Source organism: Dermacentor albipictus, chromosome 4 (genome assembly GCF_038994185.2).
Source record: "Dermacentor albipictus isolate Rhodes 1998 colony chromosome 4, USDA_Dalb.pri_finalv2, whole genome shotgun sequence".
Taxonomy (NCBI): domain Eukaryota; kingdom Metazoa; phylum Arthropoda; class Arachnida; order Ixodida; family Ixodidae; genus Dermacentor; species Dermacentor albipictus.
The window spans coordinates 7,928,029-7,946,165 of NC_091824.1; the positions used below are offsets into that span (position 1 = coordinate 7,928,029).

At 45.7% G+C, this 18,137-nt stretch overlaps 1 protein-coding gene and 1 long non-coding RNA gene across 7 annotated transcripts in view; one reads left to right on the forward strand and one right to left on the reverse strand.

The window, feature by feature from the left end:
• nab (NGFI-A-binding protein homolog) overlaps positions 1-18,137 on the reverse strand; it is a 1,159,032-nt gene that overhangs the window by 963,951 nt on the left and 176,944 nt on the right. The window lies entirely within an intron of this gene.
• LOC139059027 (uncharacterized) lies at positions 14,209-16,241 on the forward strand. Its single transcript, XR_011513809.1, has 2 exons — positions 14,209-14,797; positions 14,859-16,241. It is a non-coding gene; the product is annotated as an uncharacterized lncRNA (long non-coding RNA).

The following is an 18,137-nucleotide window of genomic DNA, read 5'->3' on the forward strand; positions in this document are numbered from 1 at the left end:
GGTTTAAATAAATAAATAAATAAATAAATAAATAAATAAATAAATAAATAAATAAATAAATAAATAATGTCTTGGAAACAGGGTTGCGTTTGGTGACTTTGTGCTGATGCTGCTTTAGGCACTTTTCGAAGTTTTAAGATTTGCCAGTGTACAGTGAATCTCATTTTTTGCATAGGGATTTATACACGACACCAAGGAAGTTCTTCATGTGCACCATTTCATCACTTAGCTTGCTGGAAAGGACATGCACCACACAAACACTGCAGTCATTCAACACTCTGGTAAAGGTCTCGCTCATGCCACCTGCATACAGGATGGTAGCAAGCTTGCTTTTCTTTGCCACCACATGGCGGATGGGCACCAAGGCATAACATTCTTGCTCACTTAGCAGTTACAGAAGGTGGCCGTTACTTGCCCTGTCATTTCGCACCACGATCAACTCCGCTTTCTGCCTTTAGGGCTTGACCGAAGATGGAAAAGCAAGGTTCCTAGCGATGAGGCGACCGAGCATTTGGTGGCCCTTAAGGCTTACAGAATCTTGGAAGAAGGCTAACATAATCCTAATCCATAAGAAAGGGGACGCCAAAGGCTTGAAAAATTATGGACCAATACGCTTACTGTGCGTTGCCTACAAAGTATTTACTAAGGTAATAGCAAATAGAATCAGGAACACCTTAGACTTCTGTCAAGCAAAGGACCAGGCAGGATTCCGTAAAGGCTACTCAAAAATAGACCATATTCACACTATCAATCAGGTGATAAAGAAATCTGCGGAATATAACCAACCCTTATATATAGCTTTTATTGATTACGAGAAAGCGTTTGATTCAGTCGGAACCTCAGCAGTCATGGAGGCGTTACGGAAGCAGGGTGTAGACGAGTTGTATGTAAAAATACTGAAATATATCTATAGCGGCTCCACAGCCACCGTAGTCATCCATAAAGAAAGCCACAAAATCCCAATAAAGAAAGGCGTCAAGCATGGAGATACGGTCTCTCCAACGCTATTCACGTGTTTACAAAACGTATTCAGAGACCTGGATTGGGGAGAATTGCGGATAACAATTAATGGAGAATACCTTAGTAACTTGCGATTCGCTGATGATATTGCCTTGCTTAGTAACTCAGGGGACCAACTCATCATCATCAGTATATTTCAGTATATCATCAGTATATTTACATACGGCTCGGCTACACCCTGATTCCGCAATGCCTCCATAACTGCTGAGGTTTCGACTGAATCAAGCGCTTTCTCGTAATCAATGAAAGCTATATATAAAGGTTGGTTATATTCCGCACATTTTTCTATCCCCTGATTGATAGTGTGAATACGGTCTATTTTTGCGTAGCCTTTATGGAATCCTGCCTGGTCCTTTGGTTGACGGAAGTCTAAGGTGTTCCTGATTCTATTTGCAATTGCCTTAGTAAATACATTGTAGGCAACGGACAGTAAGCTGATCAGTCTATAATTTTTCAAGTCTTTGGCGTCCCTATTCTTATGGATTAGGATTATGTTAGCGTTCTTCCAAGATTCCGGTACGCTCGAAGTCATGAGGCATCGCGTATACAGGGTGGCCAGTTTCTCTAGAACAATCTGCACACCATCCTTCAACAAATCTGCTGTTACCTGATCCTCCCCAGCTGCCTTCCCCCTTTGCATTGCTCCCAAGGCTTTCTTTACTTCTTCCGGCGTTACCTGCGGGATTTCGAATTCCTCTAGACTACTCTCTCTTCCATTATCATCATGGGTGCCACTGGTACAGTATAAATCTCTATAGAACTCCTCAGCCACTTGAACTATCTCATCCATATTAGTAATGATATTGCCGGCTTTGTCTCCCAACGCCTACATCTGATTCTTGCCAATTCCTAGTTTCTTCTTCACTGCTTTTAGTCTTCCGTCGTTCCTGAGAGCATGTTCAATTCTATCCATATTATACTTCCTTATGTCAGCTGTCTTACGCTTGTTGAATACCTTCGAAAGTTCTGCCAGTTCTATTCTACCTGTAGCGTTAGAGGCTTTCATGCATTGGCGTTTCTTGATGAGATCTTTCGTCTCCTGCGACAGCTTACTGGTATCCTGTCTAGCGGAGTTACCGCCGACTTCTATAGCACACTCCTTAATGATGCCCACAAGATTGTCGTTCATTGCTTCAACACTAAGGTCCTCTTCCTGAGTTAAAGCCGAATACCTGTTCTGTAGTTTGATCCGGAATTCCTCTATTTTCCCTCTTACCACTAACTCATTGATTGGCTTCTTATGTACCAGTTGCTTCCGTTCCCTCCTCAGGTCTAGTGTAATTCGAGTTCTTACCAACCTGTGGTCACTGCAGCGCACCTTGCTGAGGACGGCCACATCTTGTATGAGGCCAGGGTTAGCGCAGATTGTGAGGTCTGTTTCATTTCTAGTCACGCCGTTCGGGCTCCTCCACGTCCACTTTCGGCTATCCCGCTTGCGGAAGAAGGTATTTATTATCCGCATATTATTCTGTTCCGCAAACTCTACTAATAACTCTCCCCTGCTATTCCCAGTGCCTATGCCATAGTCCCCCACTGCCTAGTCTCCAGCCTGCTTCTTGCCTACCTTGGCATTGAAGTCGCCCATCAGTACAGTGTAGTTAGTTTTTACTTTACCCATCACCGATTCCACGTCTTCGTAGAAGCTTTCGACTTCCTGGTCATCATGACTGGATGTGGGGGCGTAGCCTGTACAACCTTCATTTTGTACCTCTTACTAAGTTTCACAACAAGACCTGCCACCCTCTGGTTAATGCTATAGAATTCCTGTATGTTAGCAGCTATTTTCTTATTAATAAGGAATCTGACTCCTCGTTCTCGTCTCTCCGCTAAGCCCCGGTAGCGCAGGACGTGCCCGCTTTTCAGCACTGTATATGCTTCTTTTGGCGTCTTAACTTCACTGAGCCCTATTATATCCTATTTACTGCCCTCTAATTCCTCCAATAGCACTGCTAGACTCGCCTCACTAGATACCGTTCTAGCGTTAAACGTTGCCAGGTTCATATTCTAATGGCGGCTTCTCCGGAGCCAAGGATTCTTAGCCCCATCTGCTGCGTCGCAGGTCTGACCGGCGCCATGGTCAGTTGCTTCGCAGCTGCTGGGGACTGAGGGCCGGGGTTTGGTTGTTCTGTTCATATAGGAGGTTATGGCCAAGTACTGCACCAGGGTGGACAATCCTGCTCTGGTGAGGGAGTGCGTTACCGGTTCTGGTCACCGTGATCAGGCCATACTCCAGGCCTGTTTATGCAATTTTATCAACACGCGGATTTTTTTAATCCGGTGGAAAATTGCGCGGCCCCGGGATTAGAACCACGGACCTCTTGCACGCGAGGCGGTTGCTCTACCTCTACGCCACCGCTGCACGTCAAACCCCATAATTTCATTTCGGATCGCGGCTGCGTCGTCTTTGCCTGTCGCTGGTACGTGACGTCGTCAGGTGGGCTTTCGTCTGCGTATTCTTTGCTTCCAGACTTTGTCGGGACGGCGGCGTGTCCATATTTCGTCGAGATAGTATCTTTGTAGTCTTCGTAGGCGGCGGAGGATCTTGATCAGTTCGACGAACAGCAACCGCACGTCCATCGGTTGCTGCTTTTAGTTTTCCGGATATGGACTCACGGACCGGCCCCTGGCTGGGCCAGTGTATGTACAGCGCTGCGGCGACAGGTGGCGGCCTGCTGACGATGAATGGGACGGTTGTTGCGGGCTTCACTGAGTAGCGGCGAGGTAGTCGGCAATGTCACGAGGGCGCTCACCTTCCCTCGGGCGCGCTGCGTTGACGGCGAAGCCTCGCAATCCAAGGTCGCGGTATCGGCATCGGCGGTACACATGGCCGGCTTCGCCGCAGTGGTTGCAGAGCGGGCGGTGGTCGGGAGCGCGCCAAATGTCCGTCTTCCTCGCGTAGGTGCGCTGGGCGACGGGTGGGCGTGCTGGCGGTGGCAGCGGTGGACGACGGAATTGGGGCGTTAAAGAACCATGGCGCGGTCGCGGAGGGGGACATTGACGGCGTACGACGGCGGCGTAGGTCATCACTTTTGGCTAGGGCTGCGGTAATTGAGGTTGAACCTCAGGAACTGCAAGCGATCACTGAACCTCATCTTTCATGATGTTAGCGATCGAGGCCACTTGAGGCTGCGACGAAGGCAGGACCTTGTGCAGTTTTTCGCACACAATGGCCCTGATGGTCTCTTGGAAATCCCCGCAGCCCTGTGCTCGGATGGCGCACTGAGGCGTGACCACTTGGCGGTTATATTGCCTATTGCGCATTTCTAAAGTATTCTCAATCGTCGGTGCCTCTATCAAGAACTCGGCTACGGTCTTCAGTGGGTTTCGGATCAGCCCAGCGAAAAGTTCTTGCTTTACGCCTCGCATCAAGAAACGCACTTTTTTCTCTTTGTAAATTTCCGGGAAGGCGTGCCGGAAAAGACGGGTCATCTCTTCCGTGAAGATGGCGATGGTCTCACTGGGTAGTTGGCCTCGCGTTTCCAGCTGAACTTCAGCCCTTTCTTTATGGACAACGCTCGTGAATATCCTGAGGAAGTTACTGCGGAACAGGTCCCATGTCATAAGCGTGGACTCCCGGTTCTAGAACCAAGTCCTCGCGGCATCTTCCAAGGAGAAGTACACGTGTCGTTGCTTATCCTCAGAGGTCCAGTTATTAAAGGTCGAGATCCTTTCGAAGGTTTCGAAACAGGTTTCCGGATCCTGCAACGTAACTCCATGGAAGGTAGGGGGCTGTCTGGGCTGTTGAAATACGATGGGTGACACTGGGGCTGCCGTGGTGGTTGCTTTGACCACAATCTTCTTGGTATTATAAGGTGGAAGTCCGCACTCCGGGGGCAGCTGTTGAAGACGGCGGCTTGCTCGATGGCCCGGGACTTCCATTGGTGTTCTCTTTGCGGTCCGGGCTTGGATCACGGCTTGTCTGGGGCGTCTGGTACATGAACAAAAAGCACCTCCACCACATGTCACGTGGAGTGACGTATGAAGAACACAGTAGCAATGGTGTGTAAGACGAAAATAACTTTTATTGGGCGAACCTGTGCCCACAAAAACAGGCTACACTTAAAGAACGGCGAGAATGGCGAACACAATCGGCCATCGTCAAAATCTGATCAGGGAGTCAAGCGCGTGGGCTTTCGAACGTTCCTGAGTAATCGCTGGGATCGGCGTGCCTTCGACAAAGTTCTACATTATTCGCGTAGCGCATACATGCAATCAGATTACACAACGTTCGGTGACAGACAGCGGATGGAATCATCGATAACATTCCAGAAACTTCCCATACATGCAGGCGCGTCCTGTGCTGTGCGATATTTGTTAGGCGGTGAACCGTCGTCGCCTGATAAATATAGGCAAGTACACGTGTCAATATAGTAGTAACGTGATGGGCCCTGGAAAGGCTCGGTGCGAGATTATTGCCTATGTATTTGCAGGAAGTAGCTGTAGAGATTGTCTCATTATTTAAGGTATATGGGAAATACGAGGTTGAGTGTTTACGAGTGAAGGATATTACTTTGCATTTAGACGAATTAAGAGTCATTCACTAAGTGTTACACCAATACAAAATAAGCTGAAGGTCGTTTAGAAGAATGAGGTGATCATCGGGGCTAGTTATAGGGCGGTAAATGATGCAGTCGTCTGCGAATATTCGCACTCGGGTTGCTAAGTTATTAGGAAGATCGTTAATGTATATTATTAATAGTAGCGACCCAAGAACGCTACCTTGTGTCGGCACGCCGGAAGTGACATAGGAAAGAGGCGAAGAAAGATTGTTAACGGTTGTAAATTGTCGGCGATTAGAGAGAAAGTTCCGGAGCCAAGTTAGTGTGAGTGAATCTAATCTTAGTGCGTTTAACTTTGAAATCAGGTGGAAATGGGCTACGCGATCAACCGCCTTCGATAAGTCAAGGAATATGCTATAAATTTGTACATTATGGTCCATGTATATTGGTGGCCCGTCATGAATTCTAAAAGCTGCGTCTCACATGACGAACGCTTTGTGAACCCTTCCTGTTTAGTTAAAAAAAAGTTGTTTGATTCCAGTTAATTGTACATGTAAGAAGCAATTATATGCTATAGTCGGATACAACTTTAGAAAAAAGGGGAGGCCCCGCCCAGATGACCGAAGCGGCGAAGTCACCGGCCGTCCGGCGCATGACGTCGGTCCAGAGTGCGCGCCCATTGGTGGATGCTCGTGTGCATCCTCCTCGGAGGAGTAAACGCCCCCTTTTTTTCTAAAGTTGTATCCGACTATACAGTATTTTACAACAAATGCAGGTGAGTGAAATTGGCCGGTAGTTATCTGGTGAGTATATGTCACCGTTTTTGAATATGGGAGCTACTTTCGCTGTCTTCCAATCTGACGGGAGCGCTCCTGAAGTTAGTGACTGTCTGAGAATGTGATGCAATATTTTGGTAGAAGTCATAACGGTGTTTTTTAGTATTTTAGAATTATTCTCATCGACACCACAAGAATTAGATAACTTAAGATTGTTTATTAGAGACACAATGCCGTCGATAGTAATGTCGATGGGTGTCATGTACTGATAGTCCAAATCGCGAACGTCAGGTAGAGTGGAGGGATATTCAGTACTAAAAATATAGATGAAAAGTATGTGTTGAAGCAGGAAATGTTAGTTTCAGTTGTGCTATACGGTCTGCTTCACCATCACTGCGACACGATTATATGTATGTATGTGTATATATATATATATATATATATATATATATATATATATATATATATATATATATATATATATATATATATATGCGCAAGCGACGTTATGGAAAACATGTATTGTCTGTATCATGTATTTATGCATCTTGTACCCCACTCATGCTCGCAGCCTATCCAGGCTAGCAGTATTGCTGAAATACATAAATACCTAAATAAATAAATAACTCAATAAATAAATATATAAATAAATATAATGCTATGAGGTTTAATAACAGTTACTGGATTTGCTGGTGCAGCGCAGAGAGCAGCCGAGCAGTCACGGTCAAGTGACAGCGCGAGCCAAAGCAGTGACACCAACCCTTTTGTCTTTGTCTTCCTCACCTCAGGAGCCATGCGGCCGCAGTAACATTTGTGATGTCTTCGTCATTACAAGGGCCCCAGGGGAGAAGAGTAGCCATCCTTGCGACTCACGGTGACGACACGATAAGGGGATCACAGTAAGGCTTAAGCCGGCTGGCGTGCAGTCTCATGACCGCGACGCCGCAGGTCGTCAGATGGTCACAAAGGTTCGACCACATAGTTTACAGCAGATGTACAGGCGACGATCCGATAGGGTCCGTGGTATTGAGCCAGCGGCTTAGACGAAAGACCGGGAACGTGAGGCGGAATCCATAACGAAACGAAGGAGCCGGCACGGAAAGGGGTAGTGCTCAGGTCGCTGTAATGCCGATAACACTGGTGAGTGTGACCCTCCGTCGTGAAGGTGCGGGCAAGTGCGTCGGAGGGCTTGTGGCGAAACTTGTACACCACATGGATATGATACTCTCGTAGCCGTAGGGCCCAGCGACCGATGCGGCCCGAGGGGTCTTTAAAAGTCGGCAACCAGCAAAGAGCGCGGTGGTCCATGACGGCGTAAAATGGTCGTCCATGAAGGTAGGGTCGGAACTTTCCAAGGGCCCAAACCATAGGCAGGCACTATTCCTCAGTGGTTCAATAGTTGGTCTCGGCCTTTGTGAGCTTTCGGCTCGCGCAGGGGACAACATACTCGCCATAGCCAGGCTTGCGTTGCGCGCGCATCGTGCGCACCTCCGTGGGCGCCCGGGGATCGTAGTGCCGGAGAATCGGAGGAGATGTGAGCAGCTGACGCAGTGTCTGGAATGCGTCATCACATTCAGAAGACAACATCTCGGTGCCAACGGTGAGAAGGCGCGTGAAAGGAGCGATAATGGGAAATTGCGCACAAATAAGCGAAAATAAGAACAAAGGCAGATGAAGCTCCGTAGGTGCTTCAGTGACATTGGTTTAGGGAATTCGGCGTCAGCCAGAAGTTTCGCAGAATCGGCGAGGAAGCCGTCTTTGGGAACGACGTGGCCCAGGATTGTCAAGTTCCGAACTTCAAAGCGGCACTCTTTGATATTCAACTGAAGAACAGTGTTCTTAAGACATGTCAAAACCTGGTGACGAGACAGGGGTGTTGAGAAATCTGAAGAAAACAAGACGATATCATCAAGGTAGCACAGAAAGATGTTTAATTTCAGACAGCGAAGTATGTTATCCATTATGCGGTCGAAAGTTGCAGGCGCATCGCAGAGTCCGAATCGCATGATTTTATATTCACATAGCCCATCAGGGGTTACAAACGCTGTCTTAGGACAATCACATGCGGCCATGGCAACTTGCCAGTAAAGAGATCGCAGGTACAAGCCTAAGAATATTTGTCCTCTCGATCAAACTTCGTTGTCTGTCGAGCTGTGTACTCCTTTCCTTGGGAATTACGTTCCTTCTAGTGGTGCTTAATAGTTTAGGAACTTTTTGATTGCCTGTGTTAAGAAGCTCCCAAGATGCTTCCAAGATTGAAGTCCTTGCTTCTTCAGTGGAAGATTATGGTGCAATAGAAAGCATGGAGAGTTGTTACAAGGTGTGAGAAAATATGTGCGCTGGTCAGTCATATGCTTCGGAGCTTTTATTCCTAGAAGGTCATTTTTTTTTTCGTGAGCCAGTTGCCCGTTTGTTTTCATAGAAAATTGGGCAATAACAGTATCATTCTGCCATGGAAAATTACGCTTTGCATAGTCGAAGTTCTGTGCGCGACTGAGAAGTAACGATCACCTCCTGATCAACTTTCGAGGAATGTGTTTCGATTATTCTTATTAGGTGGAACAGATATTTTGCCCTCACACCAGCACGAGAAGGACATTTTCTGCTATGAACTGCTTTATCTCATATAATTATTTTGTGATCTTGAAAGTAGATGTGGTTCCACTGTTTGGATAAGTACTATTTAGAGCATTATGAAAAAGAAACACGCAAATCTAACGCACATGTTGGGCTTGTGTTTAATATTCATTTTTGAAATTAGGCGGAATTAGTGTGCTAGTTAACTTGTGTCCAACCTTAAAAAAAGCTAGCTGGGCGCTAAGCGAATGCAGCAAATGCAGTACTGTTGGCTGCCCTCCTAAACAACTAAAGGTAGCTTTAATTCTATATTAAGTTATCTCATAATTTAATCATATTTTAAGATAATAATTTAACGCAAAGCTTTGAGTGGAGAAATTGTGGAGCGTATTAAGAAATATCCAAGTGATTTGTTTTTCATTAGCCTAGCCGTAGTGCATTTAGTTTTTTGGACCTCCACGGAAAGTGCCTGATATATAAAAAAGCCCGATAGACCCTCACGTGCAGCAAAGTTAATGCCTTCAAAAATGCTTTAAACGAATGATTATTGCTGCAGGCCGACCAAACATAGGAATATTTATCCGATGATTATATTGGCAATGTGATACCTGCGCATCGCACACAACACAAATTTATTCTTAAAGAAAGTTTATATAGCATTGCGATTTGTTGGGCGTGTTGGTAAATTGAAAGCATATTTAGCGCCAGCAAACAAGGACGGAAGGGAGACGACAACACAATGCGTGTTGTCGCATTGCTTGTTTGCTGCAAACAAGCAATGCTTGTTTGCTGGCGCTAAATATGCTTTCAAGGTTTATATAACCGCCTTACTTAATTTTCAAGCTGCACCCAACTAGACGACCGAAAATGTGAAGGTGCGCATTGTCACACGCTGACGCAGCGACGTCGCTAGGAGGAAGGCGTTTTACGCCTGTCATGGGGGGAGGAATGCTTGGCACCCGGAGACAGCACATGCTTAATTGTACTGAAGCTAGCGTCACATGTGCACATACTTAGTGTGGTGGATAGGCACCGAATGGCGAAGGTATAGCGGCCCGAGAATGTGGCAGACGTAATATGAACAGTTTAGAAAAACGAAAGGAACGTGTGATTATGCGATATTTAATTAAGAGCCCTCTGTGCTTTAGAGTTACGAATGAGCTGGCGTTATATATACCGCTTTCATTCGCCATATATCGTCTGATTACGCTGAGCTGGGCGCTGTGGCACTATACAGTTCGTTTGGCCGTGGTATATCATTCGAAGCATCCGATGAAACACACCCAGAAATAAAAAAAAGAAGCGTGTAAATATTGCTCTCATAGCTTTGACACTTTCCCTTTACATTGTGTGCATACGTGCCTGAGCCGCTGCCATTTCAGCTCTCATCCTCTCGATAACGGCGCCGTAGATACCCGCCTGCGCCTCATTGTATTTTCCTTTCTTTCTTCCTTTTTTAGCAAATAAACATTAAGAATGGAATAACATGTCATGTACGGGCCTACCTCTACAGCATCATTTTGCAGCCATAACGAAAAGCTATTTATTCCTACAATTGTTACACAAATTATCACACATATATTTTCTTTGTTTTGTTGTTAAATTAACTTTGATTTGGCAAATGAGTTCTGCGAAAGTCCGGAAGGCGGAGGCAACTAAATGAACGAGGAAAATTCGTACGCACCAGAAATTTGCATGCCAATTTCTCTCTTTCACGGCTTCCATTTCAAAACACGAGGTACGACCTTCATTTTTTTTTTCACCAAACCACACAGTCATTTATGGGAAATTGGCTTTAAGCCAATTGTATCTCTCGTTGTTTGCGCCCGTTCCCTCCTCGTGATCTTTATTTCCTTTTGCGATCTGGGAGAAATCACAAATGTCTGGTCCCTGAGCCGGCGTTGTGTGTGCAGGTATATTGTTTGACCGTTACACCGCACGCAGGTGGGCTAAATACCTTATGGTACATTCTGCACTTTACAAACTTTAGCGGGCGAGACTGCAAGGCATATCCTCTTGAAAAGAATTGTGTGGATGACACCATTTACGAGATAGGCGCCGTCAAACTTGTGACAAAAATGTAGTGTCGTTCGACATACTCTTTCAACAAAACGTCGTGTTACGCATTGAAGCACATAGGTACCTGGACTGCCAAAGCATCTTTTGAGAAAGTTCTGGAATTGATATCTCGAAATTAGTGTCATCCTGAGAATCGGTTCCAGATGGATCCACACCACGGCTAGATCATGCAAATCGCAATATGTGCCATAATGCAATTAGTTAATCATTTAATTGGTGAGTTCGTTTAATTCGGCAATTAAACATTTCAAAATTTTCTGCAAGGAAATTCCGCCTCTTCGAGTGGACGAGCTCACGGAGTAGAATTATACTATCTGCCAGAGGCAAGATTTAAAAATTGCTGAAAATCTTCGCTGAAACACCCGTTATCTATGTGCTGGTAAAAGAAGGTACTGCAAATATGACACAAACACATGGGAAGGTACGAAGAACAAGGGCAATACAATACAACGGTGTTATTTTTGCGTTACAAATGTGGTTCTTTTGAAGTACGGTCAAAACACTCGGCCATAAAAAAGGGGCTACCAGAGTATATTTACGTACGCAGCAGAGCCTGTTTAGTGAATATGCACGATCTTTCCAGGCGTCTTCTGATTATTTTGTCGCTTTAGCTATGCAGCGGCGCAAAACAAACGAAGAGCCGACGGTGTCGCCATCTGGCGTAGCATAAAGGAAACCTCAGGCGGTGTATCGATCGCCTTTCTAGAGTTGAGCGAGTGGACCGTAGATGGCGCGAGGGAAGGAGTTTCTCGAAACTGTGTAAGGTGGAACCGATACACTAGCAGCAGAGACTTGGAAGGTTTCGCGTAGCAGACGCTCAGGTTGCTCATAATGTATAATAACAAATCTCATGGACATACAATTGCGCGCATTGTAGGGACTAGTGCATGGAGCTAGGGAAAATTAACGGCTATGTTATAATAAGGACGAACAATTATGCAGATGCCACGCGCTGTGGCAGTTGATGGTACGCGAAGCATTTTGCAGATATAGCTGGCTTTCTAGCGTCGTTTACGTATTTGCAAGCGCTACTAGATGGAAAAACGCGTTATTTAAAGCAAACAATTGTGTGTCTCGCGACAGATGTAAGGCAACGACGATGGGCACGACGATAATATGACGGTGATGGCGTAATAACAATTTTATTGTTACTCCGCAGCAAAGAAATGTTATAACATAGTTCGTTACGATTTGGGCCAAGGCGGTAGAGCGCTGCACAGCGTTATCGTAACGTTACCTACGACGAGGAAAGTAGCAGGCTGATCCCGAAGTAAGGTACCGTCTAACATACTGCAGCCTCTCAAAAAAGCACTGGGCGCCCCGTGAAAAAGAACACGTTCACGTCGCACAGGAGACCTGTAGTCGAGCTGAAATTGGCGCCAGTCATCTCGAAGAGCTAGTTTATTTATTTATTTGCTTATTACTGAAGGCCGCTCGACACTACAGAAAGTAGTGATAGAACAGAAGAAGAAAAAAATCAAAGCCCCTTTCTTAGAGAAAAATGCTGAAACCAAAGCTTTACCCCTATGCAAAGTGGAAGCTTTACCTCAATGCAAACTCAACCAAAGTAAAAGTCCAGAACCAACGACCACGCAACGAACCCTAGAAACGCTGCGCGACGCGATGCTATGTGATTTGATTGCTTGTTTAGGCTCGTATTTTCCAGATCCTAAGACGAGCCTGCGTTCACGCGTACCTGCTGTCTCCGATAAGCAGGGAAGCTCCGTTAATCGCGACAGGGGTGCTGTCATGCCTAGCAGACGGAACTTGCGCTTCCAGTGAACTTTATTCGCATGCGCTACTCTTGCTGAGCTCGTCGCTTCACGCCGCTATCAGCCACTTGTCGGCCAGGCAGATGACGTTGCCGCGGTACTGCTAACGTAAACTATGGTGTTCTACTCATATGTGCAAGTTGGCTTTCCTGCAATGCGTTTTCAGCGCTCACTGACGAATCAGTGAGACAAGGAAAGCTTCGCTTTAAAGTTCAGAACTAACGCGGAAGATTGAAAAGTTATCACAGTAAATAGCATGCAGGCTTGAAGTTTGATAAAAACGACGTACAGCCCGAAGGACAAGGACGGCGAGAGATGACATACACAGCGCTGACTTCCAACAATATTTTATTGCGTTGCCACATCGCGTGTATATATACGAGAGGGAGCAGGCGCAAAAAATGAAAGGTAGTCACGAGGGGTGTTCTAACAGCAAGTCACCGTACTAAGAACATGGTCACTTGAAAAAAAGAAAATAAAACGAAGTTTACTATTTTTATCTGTTGAGATAACATGACTTCACTAGGGATCAGCGCGACAGACGTAACACTAACGCACACACTACCCAGTGTTCTTATGAAATCAGGTTCTATAGTTTCCCGCGTGAGTTGTGAGCGTGTGTCACTAAAGCTGCCGTATCTTAAAAGAGGGGCACGCAGCCGCCGTCCCGGCAATTGATGCCCATGTGGCTTTGAACAGTGTTACGGACGTTGTTATAGTGCTCTCTTAAACTATCGTTTAAGCACCTGCCTATCTGTCCAACACATTTACCGCCGCAAAGCAGGGGAATCTGGTCAACAACATTCGTTGCGCATGTCACTAAATGCTTTCTGCGCCCGACAGAGCAGCAACTCTGACGTGATTTAGGCGCATTTACACGTGTACAGAGACTTGCCACCTTTACAGGGCTGAAAAAACGACTGTGATTCCTGCTCGCTGACCAATCTTTTCTAGCCTATGGGAGACATCGTGCACATACAGTAGCACTGAAAACCTGCGTCTTTCAACCGGCTGGTTCCTTGACTGAGCGGGCTCATCATGTTTTCTGCGCCTCAGAAGCTGTTCCGCTATGGCTGAAATTAAGGGCAACAGGTAGCCAGCCCAGGAAAGGCGATCCGCCTGTGCAGCAAGACTATGTTGCCTCTCGTGTGCGCAAGATTTATTGAGGTTGTTAACGAGGCATAACTTTACAATACCTCGTTTAACGAGCGTTCAGTGTGCCGAGTTAAAGGGCAAGAGTGGCTTCTTACGTGTCGGTTCGAAGCAACAGTACTCATGTTTGTTAGCAAGGCGCAGCCTGAGATCTAGAAAGCGCAAGAAATTATCAATGGGGACCTCATGCGTAAGTTCTAAAGGCTGCAGCTCTTTCTTAAAGATACCTAAGACTCCCGAAGCAGCAGGCTCGAAAGCGTGATCATTGCAATCGATAAATACCTAGTAATCGTGGGCATGTGCTGTCGCTGTAGCGGCACAACTCTGATCTCTGACTGCTCGTGTACTTGCAGATCGCTCTTCTTGGCCGGATTTTGATAAGCTGGGCTTTCCTGCTGCTTCCGTCACACCTAGCCGGCCTGGACCTGCGCACATCCGCCACAGCCAGAGTTCTGCGCCCCGCCCTTGCCCCTATAAAAGAAGCTGCCATCGACTTCCCTGGGCACATGGGCAGCTGCAGTGGCACAGAAAAGGCGCATCTCTGACTGCTCGTGTACTTGCAGATCGCACGTCTTGGCCGGATTTCGATAAGCTGGGCTTTCCTGCTGCTTCCGTCACACCTAGCCGGCCTGGACCTGCGCACATCAGCCACAGCCGGAGTTCTGCGCCCCGCCCTTGCCCCTATAAAAGAAGCTGCCATCGACTTCCCTGGGCACATGGGCAGCTGCGGTGGCACAGAAAAGGCGCATCTCTGACTGCTCATGTACTTTCAGATCGCACGACTTGTCCGGATTTCGATAAGCTGGACTTTCCTCCTGCTTCCGTCACACCTAGCCGACCTGGACCTGCGCACATCGGCCACAGCCAGAGTTCTGCGCCCCGCCCTTGCCCCTATAAAAGAAGCTGCCATCGACATTCCTGGGTACATGGGTAGCTGTAGTGGCACAGAAAGGGCGCATCTCTCACTGCTCGTGTAATTGCAGATCGCACTTCTTGTCCGGATTTCGATAAGCTGGGCTTTCCTGTTGCTTCCGTCACACCTAGCCGACCTGGACCTGCATACATCGGCCACAGGCAGAGTTCTGCGCCCCACCCTTGCCCCTATAAAAGAAGCTGCCATCGACTTTCCTGGGCACATGGGCAGCTGTAGCGGCACAGAAAAGGCGCATCTCTGACTGCTCGTCTACTTGTAGATCGCACTTCTTGTCCGGATTTCGATAAGCTGGGCTTTCCTGCTGCTTCCGTCACACCTAGCCGACCTGGACCTGCGCAAATCGGCCGCAGCCAGAGTTCTGCGCCCCGCTTCTGCTGCTATAAAAGAAGCTGCCATCGACGTCCCTGGGCACATGGCCAGCTGTAGCGGCACAGAAAAGGCGCATCTCTGACTGCTCGTGTACTTGCAGGTTTGTCACTGAACGCTTCAACCTATCATACATTCGTTACCCTGTGCTGCTGCAGCACTGCCCTGTAGCTTGCAAAGATGGGTAGTGAGCGGGACGATAGATGCTTCGAGTGTGACAGATCTGTTGAACCTGATGATGAATGCATGGTGTGTAATGAGTGTTTTTGTTCTTATCATTTGGGTTCTTGTTCAGGTATCTCAGAAAGAACTTGCAAATCAAAGGGGGAATCTGCTCGAAAACAGTGGCGTTGTCCAACCTGTCGAGGGGTTAAAATTGCTGTGATTGCAGAGCTTCAACAAAAAGTAAAGTCGCTCTCGGACGCTGTTGTTTCAATGGAAGAAAGTGTGCAGGTGATGTCTGAAAAGTTTGACAAAGCACTCGCTGAGCTTAGCCAACATGACAATAGCCTGGCTGATATGAAAAAGCGCACTGAACAGTTTCAGGCTAACCAAAGCAATGGACAGATTGAAGAGATCAAGAAAGAAATAAATGAACTAGAGAGACATAACAGGAAGCTGAACCTAGAAATTCACGGCATACAAAAAACAGACCATGAAGATCTTCTTGTCAAAGTGAACGCCTGCGCTGCTTCCCTTGAGCTTCCGCAGCTTACGACTAGTGACGGGACAGCAATTCACCGGTTGCCATGCAAACCTAATAAGACGCCTGGAATCGTTGTTCGCTTCGCTCTGCAGGCTGTTCGTGATGACCGGTTCAAAAACCGAAACAAACTGAAGGCCGCATATGAAGGTAAAAATGTGTACATCCAAGATAATCTGACTAAACAAACTCTAGCACTTCTCTGGGAGGCAAAGCAATGGGCACGTGACAAGAACTACCGCTTCGTTTGACAGAGTGGCGGTAAAGTTCTCGTCAGACAGAAAGAAGGTGACACAGCCATTGCTATTAAATCTAAAAATCACTTGGTGACACTTTCTTAAGGGGTTCTACAAGTGTCGCCACCTGTTTATGCACATTACCCCTGACAATCTAAAGTCGCATCTTGGTAATAGGTGTCTCAAAGGTTTAAAGGTTTTCATTTGAATATTCAGTCTGCCAGAAACAAACATCACAATTTAGATTCATTTTTTAATAGTATTGGCTTTTCTTTTGATGTCATTATGCTCTCAGAAACCTGGTATACCAGTGATGACAACGTTTTTTCCATGCCCGGATATGATGTGTTCTACCTGAATCGCTCTTGACGCCGTGGTGGCGGTGTTGCCTTGTTGGCGAAAGAAAATCTCAGATGTGACTTGTTGCCTGATTTTACCTTTTCGAAATGTGAATGCGAAATGTTGACAATAGCAATGTGTAACCATGTCTTTTCTGTCGTGTACCGACCCCCTAATGGTGATCACGCTACGTTCTGTGATTCCGTAGAAACTGTTTCGATACTGTATAACTAATAAGGTCAACTTAATTTGTGGCTGGGACTTTAACATTGACTTGATTTCTAACACTCGTGAGTCAAAAGAAACGAGATGGCTGTACGAGAGCTATGGCCTAAATAATGTTATTTCTTCTCCAACTAGAATTACTAGTACGTCTTCGACCCTAATAGATTTCTTTCTCCTCAGCTCCTCTATCAAAAATTTTGCATCCGGAGTCATAGCTTGCGAAAGTAGTGATCACTTACATGTATACGTAGTCATCTCACATCATGAAAAAGAGACTAACCTTCTGATCTCTTCAAGAAATGTTTCATCCAGAAACTCAGAAAATTTTAACCGAAAAATATCAACTGCATCTTGGGACAACGTGCTTTCTTCATCTGATGCAAACATATCTTTTGATATCTTTTTCAACTTGTTAAGAACCACTTACGAAACAAGCTATCCATTTTTGAATTCTTCCAAATAAAAAAAATCAGAAAACCATGGATTACTCGAGATTTACTTGGTAAAATAAGAACAAAGTATACATTGTACCTAGCATTTATTAAGCAACGAGATCCCGAACTGCTTAAGCCATTTAAGAAGTATCGTAATAAATTAAACAAGGACCTTAAGCATGCCAGAGATAGCTATTTCAATAATCTTTTTTAGTATCATCCAAAGACGCGGCCTTGACATGGAAAAAACTAAACTTAATATTTCAAAGCGTTCAGGCGTCAAAGGGAGTTAGAGAAATAGTTGTGAATAGCACAACAATTTCAGGAACTGATCTAGCCAATGTGTTCAACGACTATCTAGTAAACTTGAAGTTTCCTGTACAATCAGGAGACTGTACCCAATACTTGACTGGCAGTTATCTTCATACAATTTGAGTCCAATTTCGGAAACGGAAGTTTTCTCTATTATCATGAAATTAAGAAATACTAGCTCCAGTGATATCTTTGACATTCAAGTGCGCCCGATTAAATACATTGCTGACATTAGTGCTGTCCGACTTGCCCATATCTTCAATCTTTGTCTGTCAAGTGGAGTATTTCCAGCACAGCTACAGTGCGCAAAGGTTTGTGTTTTACACAAAATAACTGACAAAAATAATTTAGCAAATTACAGACCCATTTCCATATTACCAATTTTTTTCTAAAGTACCTCAAAATGCCATTCATTCACGTCTGGTTTTATTTACAGATAAACATAACATCCTGACTGACTGTCAATACGGTTTTAGGAAACATTGTTCCACCGAACTTCATCTGCTTCATCAAAACGAGTTCATTCTAAAAAAAACTTGAAGCAAAACGATACGTACTCGGAGTTTTTATAGACTTTACAAAGGCATTTGATTCTCTTAACCGAGGTATTTTGCTGACAAAATTAGAATTCTACAGAATTCGTGGTGTTGCCTTGAAGTTATTGGAATCATACCTTAGTACTCGCATGCAGTCTGTTTCTAAACAACAGCACC